Raw genomic sequence first — 4,869 nt, 5'->3', positions numbered from 1 at the left:
TGCCAAGTTTCACAGCTTGAATGGGACTTCCATCATGGAGTCGGTTGTGCTAAGGTCTCGGGGCCTGTTACATTCCCCACTGGTCTTAGTGAATAAGTCAGATTACGAACTCATCCTGTTCTAAAAATATGTACTCATTTCTAAGGACTATTAATTTTACTGAATTGATACATAATTGGCCATATAGTTTAAGATTCAGGGCCCTGCTGTTAATCCAATCAGAATGAAAATTAAAGGCCCAGCTAGGGCTGAATGCAGAGTACTTAGCCAGAAGGTCTTTCTGGCCTTCTGGTCTCTTGGTCAAGAGAACAGAGACTGGTACCAATCGTCTGATATATCTTTGTGTCTCTCTTTCTTTGAAGGTTTTTTTTCTCAACCATGGTAGGTTTTTTTTTTTTTTAATACTCTTGATAAGTGCAGAAACAACAGCTTTTTCCTAATGCCATACATAGTCTCCCTTGTCTCATGAGAAATAAGTCTAAGCCTCTTTGATTTGGGAGGACCATTTCCATTAGGAAGTCTAACTGCTGTTCCAATTCAGAATTGGAAATCTTTAATACACCTAGGTCCTGATCAACCGATCCACTTAGTTTCTTAAGGTTTGTATACCCCATGAGAAAGGCTGACATACCTATGGCTGTGACCCAGCTATGCCAGCTCCAACTAGGATTCGGATGAGGACAGGTTCCATTCTTTTTTCCTCTGTCCAGGGTCTATATTAAAACATATCTTTTCCCTTTCCATTATATAGCATATCAAAAGAAACACATTTAGTTAAACCATTAGAGGATGCCCACCAGGTAGTCTCAGGAGCTCATTAATATTGCTGTTGTCCAGATGAAATAACCTGTAAGGCAGATAACAAATCAGAATAAGAGGACGAGCCCAGGTTAAAGGCTTTGGATGTTAGACAAGTTTCAGCTGATTGTAAGCCCTCTTACCCACGGCCCCCCACCCCTGCCCCAAGTCACAGTGAGTTTTGTCAGTCCATTGGCTGACAGTCTGGTTAGTTCTTATCCCTATGTGGTACAGGGGTCACAGGTCTCAGCAATCCCAACCAGATTCTGAATGGGAACGACTAAGTCATGGACCTTTTCAAGAGTGGAAAATGGGGATGGGGATCCCTCATCTTTCTGAACAGGTTTGGGAGGTTTGACTTGGGCCCCAGGTGTGTTAAGTGTCTTAGAAGGGAGCATTGGTAGGGACTTGGCATGGATAGGAGATCTTTATTAGGACAGAAAGGTGTGAGAAGTGGTGTGCAGAGGTAAGTTCTTCTGTATAGTGGTGAATCTATTCCCAAGGTCTTCCTGTGGCAGAAAGTCCCAGGCTTTCCCTGTTTCCCAAAGGCCAGAATCCTTGAAGAAATTGTTCAGGAAGCCTGTTTCATAACACAAAGTGTTGCGATGGAAACTCCCTTGTTTTCCGAGACTAGGAGGTTCACCCTCAGGGCATGCATAGAATTGTAGACCCTGTATTCCAGCCTTAAAAGAAATGCTCTCACAGTTTTCATTTCTCTAGAATAACCACACACCTAAAGTGGGTATCGGGGAGCAAAGGTCAAGATGAACATGGTTTGCTGATCTGTAGTCACACTAGTAAATACCTTTCCTGTGTCTTCCTCAGTTCCAAGGTCAAGGCTTTGACCTGGATTCACACCAAACCAAAGTCTCAGGAGGATATAGAGTGAAAGAAAAGCCCTGGAACCCAAGGAAACTTGATTTTAATGGGTCTCTAGTCCACAGAAAGTCCATTTGGCATTGTAAGTCCATAGCTTCTGTTCTCATGACCCAGGTGTGTTGGATCTATGGTGTAATGCATGCTCCCTTCATGGCTGTAGGAATGGAGAGAAGATGGAGTTCTTTCAGGTTGGTTCCATCACCCCCTTGGGTACCCGATTGGCCCAGATGGTATCACTAATCTCAAGGGGAAACTGGAGGTGGACTTAGAGATTGACTAGATCTTCGAGATAGTCCAAAGAACAGTCTTTTTTTTTAAGCCAAAATTAAATATTACTTCACACTGATGAAACTGTGAAAAACATGACATTTCCCCACATTACAGTACACAAATTCAATGCAATATTTCTTACCCCAAATACATTTTTACAAATAGACTAACAAGTAATTTATGTTCTTCAAAGTAAAGCAACATAGTAAATGATTGTTTGAAATTGTTTCAAATCCAGACATAAACATTTGGCTTCACTGTTAACATTCTATCTGGGACATACCAAATGATCTCCATATCAGTTAGCATCTGTTTATAAAGATGCTTCTTCTTGGTTGGTTGGAAAACATCAGGATAAGCAACCATTCAGAAATAACCCTAATTTTTGCAACATATTCAACTGTGTAGTAACATTTATAAATATGGGTTTTATATATGTGGGTTCTAACCAGTCCTTATTACCCATAAATTAAGTAATTTTCAGCAGTATTTTGAATATGTCAATGATTTAAAAATCAAATGCTTGTTATTTTACTGTTGGCACAGGAGACTGATTATCAAAAGCTCCTTTACTGAAGATAGAAATTTCAAATTAGTATGTCATCCGGATAAAAAGGAAACAAAAGCTTGATTGCTCATCTTGAACTGTATTTGACTTTAAGCATAACATGTACAGAAAATGTAAACTTAAACTCTGCTATGTTTAAGAAACTATATTTTAAAACCAGTCACAAGTATTTCTAAACATGTCAAGATATCATTTACCCTTTAAGTTTGTTACAGAAAAATAAAACCACAGAATTATGACCAGGACTGAAGATTCTGGTAACTCTACAGCCTAAAGTTGAACTAAGGTGCAATTATTCAAAATATGTAAACTTAAGTAATGTGTGGTTTCTTTTTACATTACCTATATTGGAAATACTGTAGGTCTGGCTTTCAGAATGTCAAAATAATATATAGTGACAGATTTTTTTTGGGGGGGGGACAGAGAGGCCATATTAGTTTTCTATGGAAAATAAAAAAAAGAAAGAACCTACTTTTTTTTTTCTTGAGAGGAGAAAAATTCCATAGAAGGGGAAAAAAGCCTGGTCCCCCAGTAGAAGGGCTATTAACTGAAGAGAGCAATATTACTTTTTGACACTTAAGAGCATTATCCCTATTACTATGGATAATGTAAAACCCTCTGATTCTTTGGTACTGCAGTCACGTATGTATGAATACAAACATAAAAACACAGACACTACGTGGTGACTGAACACTCGTGGAGTAAAACTATAGTCTAACTCACATACTTAAGAAGTCACTTATGGGCTGGAGAGATGGCTCAGCGGTTAAGAGCACTGACTGCTCTTCCAGAGGTCCTGAGTTCAATTCCCAACAACCACATGGTGGCTCACAACCATCTGTAATGAGATCTGATGCCCCCTTCTGGTGTGTCTGAAGAGAGCGACAGTGTACTCATATAAATAAAATAAAAAAATTATAAAAAAAGAAGTTACTTACATCTTAACAGCTTGTTTAGACCTGAACAGATTTTCAGAGAGCATACTAGTAATTTTTAAATGATGTAATAAAACTCTGCTTGTGTTATTTTATTTTGCTGAATTAATTTGAGACAAAGAAGCTAGTTGCTTCACTTACCTACTGTAATACTAGACTATTCTGAATTGTATAATTCTAATATATGTATAAAAACTTAAAAGGATCATACATTTCCCATGAGGGAGACATCATTTAGTCTCCTTGGTGTGTATTTGTGAAACATTTTAACACTGCAAACATTAGAAGTTTTATGATCAGTCATGGAGAAAGGTTTATACTCTACTACTGTGATGCATGAACTTCTACTCAAGGCCTCTTAGAGACGTCAATCAATTGGAGGTAGGCGCTTCTCAATGAAGTGTTTGACATCCAGCTTTTCCTGCTGACGTAAGCTGTGCGACATGCCTTCATAGATTCTGAAGGTTACATTGGTTGGATTTGCCAATGCTTTTAGTCTTTCAACAGTAAGAGAACCAAACATTAGGGGAACTAAAGGGTCATAGTCTCCATGGCACTGAAGAATAGAAATATCTCTATCAGCATTGTTGATAGGCTTCTGTGCAAATGAAGCCCAAAGTGGAAGCCAGCAACTGAGTATAGTGACACCAGCTAGTTTCTGCTGTGTGGTGAGAGCAGTGTATAAAAATAAGGCACCCCCCTGAGAAAATCCTCCCAAAATAACTGTTAGAAGGAATGCTTTTACAGTTTGTGCTGCCTGTTTAATTCCAGATTCATCCTCCTGGGAATCTGGTGAAAGTCCAATAATATCAAACCCAGTATCTCCCAATCTGTGAAGGAAAATAACGGTGGTGGTGACCTTCTGGACGGCAGGCACAAAGGTATGCATCAGGGCAGACATGTTCATGTTGTTGCCGCACATCCACTAACTGATGGACAGCAGGTCGAAAACTGAAGGGAGCTCAGGCGCCATGAACAATGTTTATAGAGAACTGGAGGAGGGCCTGTGGTGAACAGTTAGAGAGTTTTGTCAACTGCTGGTCTCTGAGCTAAGGAAGCTGCTGGGGGAGCCTTTCAAGCATAATCTCTTATGGGTTAAATCTCTCTATATATGCAGTGCAGCGGGGTCCAAAGCAAAACAGAGGAAGGAAGTCAATCCACACTTCAGTGGTCTCTAACAGGTTTTTTTTTTTTTTTCTTCTCCATTAGACTAGCAGTAGCTGCCACCACTCCTTTTTTTTTTTTTTTTTTTTTTTAACTTGAGTATTTCTTATTTACAATTCGAGTGTTATTCCCTTTCCCGGTTTTCGGGCAAACATCCCCGTAATCCCTCCCCCTCCCCTTCTTTATGGATGTTCCCCTCCCCATCCTCCCCCCATTGCCGCCCTCCCCTCAACAATCACGTTCACTGGGGGTTCA

General features: G+C 39.7%; 1 pseudogene; it reads right to left on the bottom strand.

The window, feature by feature from the left end:
* Window positions 1-3,730: 3,730 nt before the first annotated feature.
* On the bottom strand, window positions 3,731-4,596 carry LOC120099997 (acyl-protein thioesterase 1-like; annotated as a pseudogene).
* Between the last annotated feature and the right edge of the window lie 273 nt (window positions 4,597-4,869).

This window comes from Rattus norvegicus, chromosome 1, assembly GCF_021556685.1.
Source record: "Rattus norvegicus strain SHRSP/BbbUtx chromosome 1, alternate assembly SHRSP_T2T, whole genome shotgun sequence".
NCBI lineage: Eukaryota > Metazoa > Chordata > Mammalia > Rodentia > Muridae > Rattus > Rattus norvegicus.
Note: the sequence above shows the minus strand (reverse complement) of the source record. Positions and strands in the feature narration are given on the sequence as shown.